The 19,218-nt window shown below is 34.4% G+C and overlaps 1 protein-coding gene across 5 annotated transcripts in view; it reads left to right on the top strand.

The window, feature by feature from the left end:
* The window catches only part of LOC128231233 (5'-AMP-activated protein kinase subunit gamma-1-like), a 247,073-nt gene that overhangs the window by 41,431 nt on the left and 186,424 nt on the right, over positions 1-19,218 (top strand). For 2 of the 5 annotated variants that reach the window (XM_052943793.1, XM_052943774.1), the window contains exon 1: positions 3,978-4,354. The exons of 2 other annotated variants lie outside the window; for them this stretch is intronic. The gene's annotated coding sequence lies outside the window, so the exon portion shown is untranslated. Of the gene's footprint in view, positions 1-3,977; positions 4,355-19,218 lie in introns of those variants that run through there. One more of the 5 variants, XM_052943784.1, reaches the window with a different exon arrangement.

The following is a 19,218-nucleotide window of genomic DNA, read 5'->3' as shown; positions in this document are numbered from 1 at the left end:
GTCATAAGGTTGGGCCCCTAAGTAACAACCCCTCTAAAGTCAATTTCTGGACCCGTCCCTGTATTCGTTAATTAAATGAATGAACAATCCTAAAAGAACTTTACCACTTGCATTTTACTTCTGTTTTTAAGCTTATTATCATTATCTGCTGAAGTTTTCAAGCTTTAGGTAAAAACATTTTATTTCATCATATAAAAAAGTGCAATTTACAAAACATGAGCAAGTGTCTTTAAGTTTCTAAACTAGGGAGATTTTGATAATTATTTTTGTCCTGCCCTGCAGACAGCATGCCTAAAATATTAAATCAAAAAGTCTGAGGTAGATCTAGATTGTTCTAGACATCTTCCTTCATGTATATTGTTATGTATTTTCTAATTTCTCTGTATTAAGGTAAAGTGGTTGATGAGCCAGCAATTTATTAATAGCTATTACCTTCCCTCTCATATTTCTTTGATAATCACTTTTCTGTAAGCATCCATGAAGGGGAAGTTAATGAAGGTATGGATATTAAACCTAGGTATTACTATTTTTGCTTTGTTTCACATAATGATTGAATACAATACAATACAAAATTAGGCCATACCAAATAATTTCTATGTTAAGTGTCCGCGGACGGATAGGTTTTGGGCTTCCCGATAGAAAAAAACAACAGCACATTTTATATGATCAACGATCTTGCAGAATATTTTTTATTTCCTATTACTATAATTCAAACTTGAGAACCCAAGTGTTAACAACATGCTTCATACTTTGTTCTAGTATTGATATCAGATAATGATGCGTTCTGTGTGATCCCCATGATTAACACACTTAAATACAAGTTTTATTTGAACTCATTTCGCAGAAGAAATCTATCTGATAATTGGGAATGGACTAAGGAGGCCTTGGATTCAATATTCTACATAAGATGTCGCTTGTTTAAATTGTGTTTTTTTTGCTGGGGGTTCGTTTTTTCTGGATAGCTAGATAGGTTTTCGCACGAAGGGTTTGCGCTGAACATACAGACAATTCAGTGTGGCCTTAGTTTATTTGTAGTTTAAGGCCGCCATTCCAAAATACACCATCATACATCATGCAGTAAATCTAAGATTTATTTATGCATTAAACAAGGATATATTCAAAATCAAACAAAGTAAATATTTAGAATAACATACAGGAATAGAAGGAAAGATACAGTTATGAAAAAGTGCTATTATGAATAAGCAGAGGTTTACTAGCGCTATAAGTATTGCCAGAAACACATATGTTTTACAGTTGTAATGTACATGAAAATGAATTGCGTTCATTATAGAGTATGGATCCATGTTACTTCGTATTCATTGAGACTTCTAAACAACTTAAAAAGTATTATTAAAAAAAGTTTTAATTTCATCTTGCTAGCAAAACTAGAACCACAAGAAAGATCTCATGTTTACATATTCATGCAGTGCCACATGAAGGTCACCATGCTTACAGTGTTGACACATTGACAGATTTGACACATCAAGGTCATCATACTTGCCAGGTCATTGCACATCAAGGCCACTACACTTAAAAACCGAGTGTCACATACAAAGCCAGTGAAACATCAAGGCGGCCATGCTAACAAGGTCATTGTCACATGAAGGGCATCATGCCAATAAGGTAATTGTCCCATTTAGGCCAATGTCACATCAAGGTCATCATACCAACAAGGTCATTGACCCATTAAGGCCAATGTCACATCACGGTCATCATGCCAACAAGGTCATTGTCACAATAAGGCCAATGTCACATCAAGGTCATCATACCAACAAGGTCATTGTCACATTAAGGCCAATGTCACATCAAGGTCATCGTGCTTGCAAGGTCACTGTCACATTAAGGCCAGTGTCACATCAAGGTCAGCATACCAACATTGTCACATTAAGGCCAGTGTCACATCAAGGTCAGCATACCAACAAAGTCATTGTCACATTAAGGCCAGTGTCACATCAAGGTCAGCCTACCAACAAGGTCATTGTCACATTAAGGCCAATGTCACATCAAGGTCATCATGCTTGCAAGGTCACAGTCACAAGAAGGTCACAATGATCACAACACCAGTGCCACATGATGGCCATCATTCTTATAAAGCCAGTGCCACATGAAGGTCTCATGCTAACAAGGCAAGTGTCACATCAAGACTTGTATTACATTAAAGTCACTATACGCACAGTGTCTGTGTCACACCAAAATCAAAATGCTAATTCAAGACCAATGCCATATCAAGTTCACCTTGCTTACAAGGTCAATGTTACATCAAAGTCACCTTTCTTCATGGACTGTGTGGCAAAATCACGATTTTTATGTTAACTACGCAAGTGGGGACACTGCGAAAATTTACTTCTCACAAACCGCTTGCCATATTTTAACATCATTTCACAGAAATGTTCCTTAGGTGACCCAGTATCAAATTCTTTCACCCCTGTTGATTCGTATAAAACATGGCCACCAGGGTGCAGAGCTACTTTTCACTTTATGTCTACATGGAAAATCTCCTCAGAATCTACTGGTGATCAATAAGTTAAGACGCCTTTGTCCAATCAGGTGAGCGATATAGGGCCATCTTAGCCCTCTTGTTATGTCAACATCAGAGAAAAATGTGCTCAATTTCCACCATTATGGCTTGAAATGTTAATTATTTGGGGACCCTGCAAAGATTTTAAACCATGTCAATTTTGGTTATGAGGGAGTGGCGCATGTAAACAGGTTGCCCCAACAAATAATGCCCACTCTTTTGGCAATTCCTGGACCCGCCCCTGTATATTACATCAAAGCCACCATGCTTGCAAAACCAGTGGTGCATTAATGCCAACATCCTTACAAACCAAAGACTCCATGCTCACAATAACAGTGTCACACACTGATTTCAAGATCAAGGACACATCGAGATCACTTTAATTACAAGCCACTGTCATCTGATCAAGGTCACTATGGTTTCAAGTGGTCACATCAAGATCGACACTATCAATACTATTCCATGGTCACATCTGATCAAGGTCACTATGATTTTAAGGCTATGGTCACATCAAGGCTGTCACTATCAATACCATTCCATGGTCACATCTGATCAAGGTCACTATGATTTCCAGGCCATGGTCACATCAAGGCTGTCACTATCAATACCATTCTATGGTCACATCTGATCAAGGTCACTATGATTTCAAGGCCATGGTCACATCAAGGTCATTATGATTTCAAGGTCATGGTCATCTTAAGTCACTAGGATAACAATGCCACGGTCACATGAATTTCACTATGATTTCAAAGTCATGGTCACATCAAGGTCTTTATACTTTCCAGGCCAAGATCACATTAACATCACTTTAAATGATATAAGGTCATTTGACAAATTAAAGTTTATGGTTTTGACTGGAGTGTTCAACATAATTTGAATACCGGAGCTATTGTCTTTGAAATACTTAATATGTTTAAGACTCTCTGTTGTTGTTTTTTTACTTTTTTATTTTAGCTTAAATATTTGCTTAAAGAAGTGTAAGGTAATCAGTTTAAGCCTCTAAAACATATTTGTTCATCGACTTCAAATAGATCACGATAACCATTTTCTGTAAATCATATTTAAATAAATATTTCCCCAGCAAAGAATCTATACTCCTATTCAAAGTCAACAAATATGCATGTTTTATACAGCTTCAATTCTAAAATAAAATTAAATAAATGTTTACAAAGGCAACGTGAATTATATTTGACTGGTGTACAGGTATAAGCCCTTATTGCTGGGCTTTATAAAGAAGTTTGTGCAGAGTCTGTCGAAGATCGGAAAATAATAAATCGGGCTCAGGAATCAATACACAATACTGTATTGCCTCAACTATTGGTTCCTTTATGTTAAAGCTGTGTTATATTTTCAATGTACATCTATATTAAAGAATTGGCAATTGTACCAGTGTTTATATTACCTTGATTGTGAAACGCTTTTTTGCAAGCTTTTGTAGCAGACTTACTATAGACACAGCTACTGTTATTCAAGGCTTAAACATTAACCTGCTGGGATTACAGAATCTATTCTTCGTGGGGATTTTCTGTATTAATGATCAAAACTAATGAGTTTATCTTGTAATATTACAGTAATATATATATCTGTGTTGTGTATATGGTTTAATATCAATTCTGCTACTTTACAATTACAGACTTTGTGAAATATTCAAACTGCAATTCAATTAAACCCAATTTAGATCTGCAGCTGGTTATTTGGAATTTACTGTGAAAGTTAGTGCATCAGAAACTGGATACAGAAAATTAAAAGGAATTGAAGGAAAGATGAGATGAAATAGTTTTAATTGTGTTTTGTTGATAAGGCGTTGTTATGTTTGGATAACAAGTGGTTTGGAAGGTTTGGGGTTTTTTTTATGAAATTAAAAGTATTTTTTTTGTGCAGAATTATCCTGGAAAATGGAAATTATGAGTTTTATATCTACCGGTTTGGCAGAATTTCCTGGCAGAGTGTGTTACTTGTTAAAATATTAAAGAGCAGTTTTGAGATAGGAATTTTATGATGAATCTTTATGGTACCTAGCTGGGTTTGAATCTTATAAGTTATTTATGGAAATATTAGTCTAAAGCTATCAATAAAACTGATTAAAGTATATTAAGATTATATAGAAAATATCATCATCAAAAAATTATAAGTTTTCTATTATAATTGATTACACTAATTATTTATAAGTTAAAACATATCTAAATGACATATATTTAAGCTTTCAATTTGAAATGCTAAGAGGATGTTTATTATTGAAAGTGTTGTAAGATTATAAATGATAATTAAAAACTGAACTGTGAGTATCTTTTTAATGTTAAAGTTATGCGTTTATTTTTATGACAAATTATGGCTGTGGTTTGTTTTTTTAAATTGATAATATAACAGCAGAGGCTGATGATCTGAATGAGTTAAATATGAATGAAACTGTTAACAGGTGTTTGAATCTAAGATGCTTTCCTTTAAAAATAATATTACCAAAGTACATGAATGAAGGTAAATTCAGGCAACAATTTATCAGACATTTCAGATGTTTTAGAATTAATAGTAACCATCTATAATATAAGGCATGGATTAGGCTGCGCTTATCAGTTATCTATTTAATGATTACCTTAATTTGTGTAAAATATAGTGTAATTAATTTGAAATTTTATCAACCTTTCATCAATTTTTCACATGTTTTTTTTTCCAGTTTGTTATATTATGCGGAAGTAATTAAATTAGACCAGGTAATAAAGTATATATTACTGTATAGGAAATTATATTTTCTACAAACTTCACATTGATCACTTAGTGATTAAACAAAAAGAAACACTAGGAAAACAAGTTTGTGAAGCATGAAGGTCAATTGTCTATTTTTTTTCCATATGAAGTAGGGGTACTGATATGACTACTGATAAGCCATTCACTGGCAGGTCAGAGTTATTATGGCTTGGTTTGACATGAGATAAAGGTTTGGGGGCCATTTCCAAAGTGCTCTCCAATTTGATACCATTTTTAGTTTGTTCATCTTTTTAAGAAAAACTTGAGGAATCGGCAGTAGCCTGTTTCATCATTGTGCAAAAACTTTACCCATGGCCATTTAAAAAAAATATGTTTAACATATTCAAATGAAACATGTTATATAATATTTCAAGACAAAATATCCACATGACTTGTGTGGCAGGGCTTAGTATGATTGCTTTAATAACTGTTCAATTAAATGATGCCCTTAATTTTTATGTTGGCATTTGCTCTACTGCACTTGTGTCAAAATTATAAAAAAATGTTCTAAAATTTCACTTTACCAAAACATGTAACACTCCCTAGCTGGCTTCTTTAACATCGTTGAATCAAGGATACAAATTTGTATGCAATATAAGTGTAATTGACTGATTACACACGCAACTGGTGAAAATTAGGAAGTTATAACAACATTTTAGTAATTTCTGCTGAACATGAAAAGCATAATTAACATGATATTGTGTAACTACCTGTTCATACTAGAAGATTACCTGATTTGCTACAGTTCATTTAGAATATAGAAAACCTCTTTCTAGGTAATTTTTACTACCTGTGTCAGACAAATGTACAAACACATTATTTTCCTGTTAATTATGCGTTCACAGATACAATGTAATTCATTCATGTTAGGCGTTGAATGTAATTCAATTATGCAAGGAATTTTAGTAGAATAAAGCTTTCAAAATGCATTGAAAGAACTACTGATGATGTTAAATTATTTATGGTTTTTCTCCATTCCCTGTTCATATGTATATGCTTAACTTGTCTGTTTTTTGAGGTATTGTGACGGCTTTAGAATCAGGTATTGATTCATGTTATGTGAACATGTTCAAGTTATTACCGTGATGTAATGAGAATTTGCAAATTGGATGTGTGGCCTGTCACGAGTGTCCATCGTTTAATTGGAAATGATCTTCATGACCTTGACCTTTGACCTACTGACCCAAAAATCAATAGGGATACCATGACGATGTAGTTACCAGTACCTGGTGTTTTATGACTCTACAACAAGTGGTTTAAAATTTATTAATGGGAAACAAGACAGTGATAACTATGATGCAGACGAGTGATAACTATGATGCAGACGAGTGATAACTATGATGCAGACGAGTGATAACTATGATGCGGACGCTGCCAAACAGAGTAATCCCTATTTGCAGAATACAAAATAATACACAATGCGCACTAAGGCTCATAATTCTGGCTTAAATGATGTTAGTTTATATCATATAGATATATTTATTTGTATATGCCCCTATCACTTGCCAAAATGCATTTTGCATCCAATTGTTGGATTCCTTCAAAATAGATCATTATGTATTTCAATTTCACAAAGTTAGATTGTTTCAAATAGGTAACTTGGTAGTGGTTCCATTAGGAAAGGGGGCAAATAAGTTTTGCAATGGTCTTAGCAGGATGTTCTATGTGTAAATTAATTATTATCGCCACAGAAACGCAGCAAAACACTGCAATTTTATTCTATAATTAGACTAGAAAGTGTTTGTGTTGGCGTTTAAATTTTTTCTTTAAGGTTCTCGTTTATGTTATTGAAAAATGTCCTTTTTTTATGACCAAATCATTAGGAGTGTTGAAACTAAGATGCCGAAAGCTAGAAAGTTGAGGAAATGTTGATATTTGCTCAGATATTGCCTTGGAAGACCGCAATTTTCATTAGCTTTAACAATGCCAATGATCACTTAATTACGACTGTGTTGTTGCGTGATTGGTTGATTGACATTATCATGTGATGTTATCAATGTATTAATTTCTAGAAGTGGTCAAAATATCGACTGTTTTCGTAATAGTCCTGATGGCCTTATTGTTTGGGTGTTGGTTTTCTGATATTTTCTTGACTTGACCAGCGTGGGTTTATATACCCATTAAAACCAAAATACTCTTGTATGCTATTTTATAACTGTATTTTTTCTGCAATTTCAATATGTTACAGTAAAATAATGATGAAATAAGTGTTTTCAGATGCTTTACCTGGAAAACTACTTTTTGGTCCTAAAACATGATCAAGTACCTTTAAATGTAAATTTGTAGAAATGTGACTGGAAGATAATAATTTCTAAAAATTTGATCAACCAAGATTGAATACCTCAATTACAAGAGAAGTTAAAGTATCTGTATAATTGTGTTTTGTAAAACAGTGATTTAGAGAATAACTAATGCATAATTGATTTGGCTGAGGATTAAAAACTCTATATTTAGACACTTAACTGTACACTATTTGATGTATCTTTGTAAAGGTGTTTTGGTCCTCTAACCGGGAAATATACCCAGGAGTTTGTGTTAATGTCAAACCAGGACCTATAATGTCAGGGATGAAAGCTAGATACAAAGAGAAATTATGCCCCTTTTTTCCAGCTCATTTACTTTTGGTTTGATAAGCTAATCACCGGCCAAGAGAAAAAATCTAAACATTTTCTTAGAAATAAATGATTATGTTGCAAGCATGGCTGGTTTTCATATGCCAATAATTTGTGTTAATTGGGATCTCAGCCCGCTCATCCTGCAGGTGGGGCAAAATGTATATGCATCTTTGTTTTTGTCCTTTATTGCTCAATAAGATTTTGTGGCAAGAATCTTTGGAATCTTTGCGCAATAGACTATAAATTCTGCAACGAAAGCTGACAGCTTATAGAATCACACTTGTTTTTTGTTTCGTAGGCACATTTTAGTACTGGTTTCCATATTGAGAGGCAATGAGAAGGTACCAATTTGTTGATGATTGAACCCACAACCTCTTTGGTGAGAGGCGGACTCCTATACCACTAGACCACTCTCACCCTGGTGGGGATTGAACCCACATTCTCTTTGGTGAGAGGCGGACCCCTATAGCACTTAAACACTCTCACCCTTGTAGGGATTGAACCCACAACCTCTTTGGTGAGAGTTGGACTCCTTTACCACTAGACCACTCTCACCCTGACCGGGATTGAACCCACATCCTCTTGGGTGAGAGGCAGACTTCTATACCACTAGGCCACTCTCACCCTGCAATGTAATTATTAAAGTTCCTGACTCCATCTTGCTGCTATAGGGTTGTCCCTAAATATTTTTGGAACCCAAAATTAATTAGCTCCATGGATGTTCTTTGGGATATAAATTTATCAGTCCTGTAGTTTTGTGTGGAGACCACTTTCGATAAAGTGATTTACATGATGATTTGGCTCGTGAATGTGATTTACATTGTGATTTGGCTCATTTACGTTATTAGATTTCGCTGTTACAATTGGCTTAATTATTTTTTACCTCCAGTTTTTCTTTGGCTTATATAAAAGAGATATTCTTATCGGTGCATTCGATGCCTTTGATTTATTTCTTGGTTAACATTGATTTGTCATTAGCCGTTTGATACAAGTCAGACTGTGTCCCATCTCTCGTCTATTTTTCTGCCCTTTACCGTTTACTGTATTTGTCCTATATAGACGTGCCACTGCCCACAAGCAGTGATATCCATTGTAACTACATAAGCTCAATGTTCAAGTGCACCCATAATATATAATTCATAATGAAGGTCTGCTGAATTTCAGTCGATATTCTGTTCTGATTTTTCTTTCTGTTTTTTTGTTTTTTTTTAACAAGTGCATCGCTTCATTTCTTCACTGTTATTAATGTGCAATTTAAATGAAAATTAATTCGTAGCTTACAAATATGTTGTAATTTTCAACGAGAATTGGTCTTTGTTTACATTTTCGCCCGGCGAACATTCTTCACTTGTTTCATATTACAGTATAGGATATTTTTTAATTTTGTCAAACCTCATTTTATGTTTATGGCAATGTATTATATTGATGCTATACATGTTCAAGTATGTATAAAATATAATTTTGGCTAGTTGAAATTATTTATTGTGACTTTAATGAGCCTTTGTCTTCAAGCCACTGTGGTGTTGAGCCCTCAAATAGCTGATGGGAGTTGTGTCAGTCTTATGTTGAGCCCTCAAATAGCTGATGGGAGTTGTGTCAGTCTTATGTTGAGCCCTCAAATAGCTGATGGGAGTTGTGTCAGTCTTATGTTGAGCCCTCAAATAGCTGATGGGAGTTGTGTCAGTCTTATGTTGTGTCAGTCTTATGTTGAGCCCTCAAATAGCTGATGGGAGTTGTGTCACTCTAGTGTTGAGCCCTCAAATAGCTGATGGGAGTTGTGTCAGTCTAGTGTTGAGCCCTCAAATAGCTGATGGGAGTTGTGTCAGTCTTATGTTGAGCCCTCAAATAGCTGATGGGAGTTATGTCAGTCTAGTGTTGAGCCCTCAAATAGCTGATGGGAGTTGTGTCAGTCTAGTGTTGAGCCCTCAAATAGCTGATGGGAGTTGTGTCAGTCTTATGTTGAGCCCTCAAATAGCTGATGGGAGTTGTGTCAGTCTAGTGTTGAGCCCTCAAATAGCTGATGGGAGTTGTGTCACTCTAGTGTTGAGCCCTCAAATAGCTGATGGGAGTTGTGTCAGTCTAGTGTTGAGCCCTCAAATAGCTGATGGGAGTTGTGTCAGTCTTATGTTGAGCCCTCAAATAGCTGATGGGAGTTGTGTCACTCTAGTGTTGAGCCCTCAAATAGCTGATGGGAGTTGTGTCAGTCTTACGTTGAGCCCTCAAATAGCTGATAGGAATTATGTCAATCTTGTGTTGAGCCCTCCAATAGCTGATTGGATATCATACTTTAACGTTTTATCATCACTCTTCAATCTGACAAGATCATGAGCAAATGAATTTGGAAAATTAATAGAAAAAGCTCTCTCTAGGCACCAAAAGTCTCTTAATTTAATTAAAAGAACCTGCCAGGTCTTATTTCTCATCATCAGCTCTTAGAATTATGTCCGTTTAATTTGTCTGGTTTTAAATATTTTTTTTTAAATTCTACAGAGTTTTTATTTTTGTATCACTGGATACATTATCAAAATGTCAGCATTCTCTCATCAGTATGAAACCCTAATATGCTGTGGGCTTTTAAGTGAGTCTGTTATCTAACCTTGGTGTTGTTTGGGTTGGAGGCAAGGGAGGTGGAGTCTGAGCCATGTTTTGGCCAAACTAAATAAAAAAAATGTTTAATTTATTTGGATGAAACATAAACACATTGTAACAAAAACATTGCACACATACAGTCTTTGATCTTCACATTTTCTCTAGTATATTTAAAGTGACACTCTTATTTAAAATCAATACATACACATGTATATAACAAACACAAAATTTGAGTGATAAACCTTCAACTACTTTCTAAATAATGCCTTTATGGCAAATATTAATTACTGATAACAAGATTGTAACCCTGTATTTAATAGTTGAAAATGCAAAAATATTAAATGATTGGTGAGTGCTAAAATATTAACTGTGATCTACTATCATCCCATAAGGTAGAAATTCCATGTTTTCTGCAATTTTCAAATTAAACGCGGTCCATTGTTTTCGGGATGTATTCATCCCTTTTGGTATATGAGTCAAATAGTATTAATTGTTAAAAATCTTATTTGGGAGTAAGTCAGTGCATCTTTTAAGATGTTCAGATGAAACATAAACACATTGTGACAGAAACAATGCACACATACAATATCTCTGATCTTCCCATATTCTTTAGTATAATTAAAATGCCCAGGCAACTTTTTTACTCCAATTGCAGGGTTTTATTTCGGACAGGGAACTGTCTGGGATGAGAAACCGTTGATTAAATATGAGGCCTAATGGCCTTGCCACATTGTCGATCTTGTATCTAATAGTGAGTACAAGGACCTTGTAAATAATGCATTTCATGTGAGGACTCTAGCTTTCTAATCAATGATTTGCAGGATAGATGGATGTTAGATGTAGTTTATTTATTTCCTTTTCCTATATTTCCTTGTGGGCAGGATTGATGATTGCTGATAAATAAATATAAGTGTCATTTTCTTTAAAATTATTTCATGAAAACACTTAACTATGAAACAATTATAATCAAAGAAAATATTGATTGAATTTGAAGCTTTGATTAACTTACAAATTAAATGAAAATGTCTGCAAAGAGGAAAGTTGTATTTCCACTTCTCTAATATAAATAATATCAAAATCATGCATAGGAAATTAACTTGATTAGTAGTAACATAATATTGATCAAAATAAGTTTATATCTATTGATCATTGAATAGCAAAAACAGCACTTAGACATTCAGGTAATATAATAGCATAACCGTATTCCCACTTATATTTTGTTATGCAGGACAAGGAATTTAGGCTCTGGTGCCAGAGTTCTCTAAATATAAATCTTGTAAACAGTTCCATTGTTCTTGCTGATGTGTTTTTAAATTCCACAATTGAATCAGCTGTTTATTGTATTAAATGATTATAAAGATTACAAGAGGGCATAGCTAGACCAGACCTGAATGCTTCAAGAGTTCAAGGGAAGGGGGGCATGCTCCCCAAGTTTGTTTTTTTAATGCAGAATGTGCTGAGGTGCGTTTTCCTCTTTATCTTGGAATGAAATAATGCGACAAACATATATAACAATAAAAAAAGGAAGTAAGACTGGCTAATGTAAACACCCCCTTCATATTCAGTATTAAACGCCTATTGTTTTTATTTAAAATACCAATTTTGAAACTCCTGTGAAGGCCTTGGCCTATGGTGCTTAAGTGGAGCTACGCCAGTGGATTTTACATATTTTATTCAAGTTAAACGATTATGGTTCACGCTCCGATTAAGTTTTACAGACCGTTTGTTTTGTTAAAAAGAAAAAGACAAATGCATTAAATCAGACTATTCAATCAGAGCGGTATTTATTGATATAATACCTGTTAATAACAACAATTCATTGTGCTAGGTTCATGCTAAGTTTGATGACCATTCAAACATTATAAGCTCAGCAACTTTTTAGAATGTTGAACTTATTGTATGAGGGCTGTTCATAAAAGTTATGGCAAATTCTAAATATGATCAGTATGTTTAGCTTGAGAAAATAAAAGGATACAGTCAAAACATATACATTTACAGGTGTCAAAAACCATTGAACATAATTTCTTCTTTCAGAAACGTTTATATTTTGAAACATTGTTCGGTGTTTTACTTTCATTTGAAATGTATATTTAAGATGATATTCGTTATATTCAAATTGTTGTTGATTTAATTAATAACATTACGATTTGTCCCCAAACTTTACAAACACCCTCGTAGTTAAGAATGTTCCAATCATTATGTGTTATTCAATCAGTATACATATACAAATATGTTTACTAAAACAAAAACATGATGGAGCTCTTTAATTAAGTTTTTTTAACTTAGTAACAGCAAATTTTTCTCCTTTTTTATGTTTCGCCAAGTTTTCTTGCCTTGGATATGCCGCCTCGGCTCAAAGATTTTATTAATATATATTGGACAAAAAATTCTGTGTACAACTATGATTGATAAGGAGGAACTCGGCAGATTTATTCCTCAAGAGGACTGAAATGTGATTACTGAATAGGTCAGAAATAAATCCCTTTTCAATTATGTAAGAGATATATTCTAAAAACTGGGAAAGCTTCATTTTTAGAAGAATTAAGACATGTCACTGTATTGTGCGAGTCCATTATGCTGATTTTGAAAAATAGAATTCATATTAGGCTTAACAATATTGAGAACTATTCACTTTCCTCCTAATAAGGTTCACATCCACATCTCATTTCAGGCATCTCAACTACAATGTAACTCTGATCCCCCTGTTCCTCCCCTAGCTGTGAAGGCTCTTCTCTTCCTCCTACCCACACATATGCTGCCCCCTGTTCTTCCACTGCATGTAATCCTTTGCTTTGCCTCTTCCCCAGAATTCTGCCTCCCATGTCCTTCCTTTCCCTTCATGTGTCCCTCCTCTAGCCCTCTTCCTCAAACTGTGCTCCCACTTGATTTCCCCCTGTATATCCCGTTAATCTTGCTCCAACTACCCCCTGTTCTCCCCCTGTAGACCCCCTTCCCTTTCCCCACCCACAACTCTCTCCCTATTTTCCCCATAATATCCCATTTTCTTGCTCCAACTCCCAACTCTCCCCCTGTTCTCCCCTGTATACCCCCTTCTCTTTTCCCACCCCAACTCTGTTTCCCCCTGTTTTCCCCTGCATATCCCATTATCCCATTTTCTTGCCCAACCCTCAGCTCTGCCCCCCCTGTTCTCCCCTGTGTAGACCACTTCTCTCCAATCATAATTGTTAAAATATAAACATATAAACAAACTATTTTCTCTCCTAGTAATCAACCTATTGGTAAATGAATTTTGTTCTCATCCTGAAAGATGAGAACCTAAGTTGACTGATATCTGAAAATATAATAATTTTGACATGTCCTTAAAGTTTGACTTCTGTTAAAAATCATTATTTATTATCACTTTAAGACAGTTTTTTTCATGTTTCAATAATCAATTAACTTCCTACAATGAATTGATAGTTTTGCAATCAATTGGAAAAAATTAAATTAGGTTCCTGACAGGCTTTGGAATAATGTTTGTCAATATTAAATATTCTGAAATTAATTATATTTACTTGAACGAGAAATCAATCTGAAATAATTTATTTCTACTGATATTGAGTTTAATTCATTTAATGAACAGCTTTTTACACAAGATAGCAACTACTGTACTCAACTTTATCGATGAACTAAGTTAAGAGAACAGCTAGAATTTTTTTAAATAATACAAATTGATATTTCAGATAGGGTCTCTATTTACCGTACTTGTCTTTATTGAGTTCGGCTGAGGTGAAATGCTGGAGCTCCTATCGACCACCTTTATTTGCTGATTATGTTTCTGAAGGGGCAGAACTTGGTTTTTGCATTGCCATATTTATACAGGTTATTTGAAGTATAAATATGTCCATTGACAAATTGTATAAAAAAAAAAATTGTGGTGGGTCCAGGGGGTGCGAGGGGTGCGTTGGGAACCCAGGGAAGGAGCACATATCCACATACTTAATCAATGGGCCCAGCCCCCTCTAACCCAAACCCTGGTCTATCCCTTGCATGTCAAGTAATATTTTTGATTAATTTTGTAACAATTTTGAAATTCAAGGAAGTTTATTTTAAGACTGTTTAGGATCTTAAATGAAATATCAGAAGGCATAAATAAATAATTGTATGTTTCCACAAACCCGACCGACTATTTGTTCTCCCAAACCTACACCTTTTTTTGCCAATGTGTGGATCTTTTTTGAAATGTTCTAAAAAATGTGCATTTTTAGCTAGACTATTCGAAGAATAAGGAGAGCTATACTACTCACCCAAGCGTCGGCGTCGGCGCACCCCTTGGTTAAGGTTTTGCGTGCAAGTTAATATCTCAGCAACTGCTTGAGGTATTGCATTGAGACTTGATACAATGGTACTCAACCATCCAACCTACCTAATTAATCAAGTTAGATAACTCTTGTTTGCATTTAATGCAAAAAATAGGCCTTTATTTGACTTAGAAATTCTGGTTAAGGTTTTGCGTGCAAGTACACATAGGTTAATATCTCAGCAACTGCTTGAGGTATTGCATTGAGACTTTATACAATGGTACTCAACCATCCAACCTACTTAATTAACCAAGTTAGATAACTCTAGTTTGCATTTAATGCAAATAATTGCCCTTTATTATTTGACTTAGAAATTCTGGTTAAGGTTTTGCGTGCAAGCACACATAGGTTAATATCTCAGCAACTACTTGAGGTATTGCATTGAGACTTTATACAATGGTACTCAACCATCCAACCTACTAAATTAATCAAGTTAGATAACTCTAGTTTGCATTTAATGCAAAATAATTGCCCTTTATTATTCGACTTAGAAATTCTGGTTAAGGTTTTGCATGTAACCACATTTAAGTCAATATCTCAGCAAATATATCATGTATTGCATTGAAACATTAGATATGTATTCCCAACTATATAACCTACTAAATTAATGAAGTATGGACTTACACTTTTTTTAATATAATGCAAATTAGGGGCCTTTATTATTTGACTTAGAAATTCTGGTAAAGGTTTTGCATGTAAGCACACATAGGTTAATATCTCAGCAATTACTTGATGGATTGCATTGAGACTTTATACAATGGTACTCAACCATCCAATCTACTTAAATAACCAAGTAAGATAACTCCAGTTTGCATTAAATTAAAATAATGGCCCCTTTTTTATTCGACATAGAAATTCTGGTTAAGGTTTTGTATGTAACCACTTTTAAGTCAATACCTCAGCGAATACATTATGTATTGCATTAGAACTTTACACACAGGCTCCCATCTATTTAACCTTCTTATTTAATCAAGTAGGATAACTCTATCTTTTATAATATATAATTTTTGCCCCTTTATTATGCGACTTAGATATTCTGGTTAAGGTCTTGCATGTTATAGCAAACATAGGATAATATCTCAGCAATTATTTGATGTATTGCATTGAGACTTTATACAATAGTATTCAACCACCCAACTAAATTGAATAACCAAGTGAGATAACTGTGTTTTGCAAATAATTGCCTTTTATTATAAGACTTCTCGTTAAAACTTTGAATGGAACCACATTTATGTTAATATCTCAGCACACCATGTATTGCATTGAAATCTAATCTAACAGTGATCCATGCATGTTTCGCCAAAACTTTTCAATCCTTACATTGAAAAGTGGCGGAATAGTCGAGCGCACTGTCTCTGTGACAGCTCTTGTTTAAAGTGACACTTGCAGTGGCGTAGCTGCCGTTACGCACAATATGCCCATGCGTACAATTCATTGCACAAGTCAGAAAATATTTGGGGCCAAAAGTGCAATAAAATCTGAAGGGTAAGGGGGATGAAGCGTTCGCGGGCCCGCTTATTTTGAATATGTGAGACAATAAAATCTAAAAAAATCCTATTAATCAGTAAGAGCCTCGTTTACCGTTTAGTTGAAGTAACGCCTTTTTTATCCATGCACTATACAGGGCCAGTTATACAAGTTATACACGCCTGGTGAGTAGTTTCCCTTATTGTTCAGTCATAAATGAATCGTCGATAAATGCTGAATATAAATATACCGAACGAAGTCTACAAAGCGGCAAGTTTCAAAATATAAAGGACGCCAACCTTGAACCACCTCATCTTGACATGTTCAAAGAAAATCTTCAAACAGTTGACAATGCTGATAAACTAAACTCTTAGCTGTAAAATGGGAACATTTCTATGAGTTTTCAGACCTCTCCAAGGTGGTACATTTTGTTTAGGTTATTTGTGAAACATAATTTAATGTTTACCTGCCCCGTAGCATCTGATATAAGAGGACGATTCAGCACACATTTAAGATAGAGGTGTCTGTTTTAACTGTTAATATTCATGATATATTTTGATTTAAAATATCAGATTAACAAATATTCTCTACAGATATTGACAAGATCCATTTTTCAAAATTGTCGAATATACTGCCAGTAAAATATATGCTTCATGAATGTTCACGACTCGGTAAAAGGTTGATGGCACACTGCAGCTTGTGTTTATACTTATTTCTGGAGTATACCTTTTGTAACATTACATTACGATGTTAAGGATCTTTTTTATATACCCCGAAATATGAAATAGAAGTTTGTTTTGTGTTGAAAATATTAAGTGAGCTGAGGAAAACCTTTTAACAAATGTTCATATGCATTTTCATTATTTAAGACAATTACCATTTTTTAATTTCCTACGAAGCCGTTTTAGACATAGCATTTTTGAATTGAATATTTAATAGTTAGATGACATTAAGTGAATTCTTAATGATTAAGAATGGGCGGAGTGAGCTTAGCGAACAAGTCCTTCTTAATTATTAAGAATTCACTTTATGTCATCTAACTGACTTAGAATACAACCTCATTGGCTGATACATCGTCAACGCAAATTCTGACACAGGAAGTGTGTACTGGATGATTGGCAGTAGGCGGAACTTTAAACACGCGCGGAAGTTGAAATTGATAACGATTAAGTCTACAACTTAAAGACTGCCTATCTGCAATTTCATTGGCTTAAAATGTAGGATGTATTCTAATCGTTGAATAAATGCTGATAATCCTGTACTAATAAATTTATTTTGCTATACACTATCATTCTGACCTATGACAAAACTGAGAGCTCCAGGGGGGTGTCCCGCCCATTTCAACCATTATTGTGCGTATACTTAGAAACGGCCTAGCTACGCCCCTGACTTGTACTTAAAATCAATACATACACATTTATAACAAACATAAACATTTGAGTGATAAACCTTTTACAACTAAATATTGTATTTATGAAAATTATTAAATGCTGATAACAAGATTGCAAACATGTACTGAACATGTTAATATTAATAATTATATTATTTTTTTTATTTACCCTGATATAGGTTGGGTCTCAAAAAAACAACAATATATAAAAGAGAAGATATTTATGCCTTACTACCTACTGTCCTGTATTATTTTTTTAAGTTGTTTGTGGAAACAAAGAACTTTTCTGGGGGGCCTAATGGAGATCGTAATCTAGAAATGTAACTCTCAGGGTGATAATGGACAGGGAGTGGGTGGGGAATGTAATTACACAGATGCATCTGATTATAATGAGGTAGAGAATGAGTTTGTTAGTACAGGTTGATGATATGTTAGTACACTTAGTATAGAGAATAGAGATCTTCATGATATAGGTCTTGGCCGTCTGTCAGCACATAGTTGGCGCCTCAACGTTGGTTCCATGTTCTGGTTATAAAGGACTTTGTCATCATACTTGTGGTACATAAATAAGTCAGGTAGCCGCACATCTTAAGATATATAAGAACCCATGGCACACATTCCATGAACTTGGAGTCCATAGACAAGTAGCTATCAATTATACATATATGTGCACATGAAAAGACACATGTGAAACAGTTGTTTATAAGAAGGGAAATTATTGCCAAAAGATAGCAAAACTGGTATAATGCTCTGTTCTCAACCTTAAATAGTCTTGAATGTCATAGCTTAAGGTCAAACAGCATTCAATCTGATAGTATTAGCTGGTTTGTTGTTTTACGAAAACATTGAGGTAATTGATAGCCTTTCTGTCATTGTTGATCGATGGGATGGTCTCGTTGGTCTTGTTGGTGTACGTGCGCTTAAAGTTGACATGCAACTTTGACGTGGCCAAAAATAAGTTGTTCAAGGTATTCAAATGAAAATAAGTTCTTAGACACATTGTGTAGCAAGGTCCATAACTCTGGCTTTAATAATTGGTGAGTTATTTCCCATGTCTAATGATGGTTACATAATGTTTGCAGTGCTCTATGGTAACCAATGGTTCAAACTTGAGCTTCCAGCTATCTGTTTTTGAGCTATCAAGCTTTGGAGAAAAGTTAAGCTATAAGAAGAACTAACTTGTAGCAAGCAGTGTTATTTCGAAACCAAAAAGGCAGCAAAATTTCATTAACACAATACGACCTTCACCTTTAGAAATATTAAGCAGGTGTCTGGCTAAGATCCCAGTCTATATAATGTTAGTAGTTCATACCTTGTAGACAATTAAAGTATTGTTGTTGCTGTTATGTTTATCATTCCATAGCATGTATATGCCATCACTGTTTGTGATGAAAAGAATGTCTGATGCAGATTCACCCATGTTCTTCAGAGTCCCTGTTTCATTTCTATACGAACAACAGTATTTACATGCAAAATCTATACAAACGTAACTTTTCTGTTGTTAACAATTTTGATATCATTTTCGTTACTTATTCTTTCCTTTTTAATGATATTTTTGATAAAAAACAAGAATATATGGATTAAACATATTACATG

Source organism: Mya arenaria, chromosome 1, assembly GCF_026914265.1.
Source record: "Mya arenaria isolate MELC-2E11 chromosome 1, ASM2691426v1".
Classification (NCBI taxonomy): domain Eukaryota; kingdom Metazoa; phylum Mollusca; class Bivalvia; order Myida; family Myidae; genus Mya; species Mya arenaria.
This window is presented reverse-complemented; position numbering and strand designations above follow the sequence as displayed.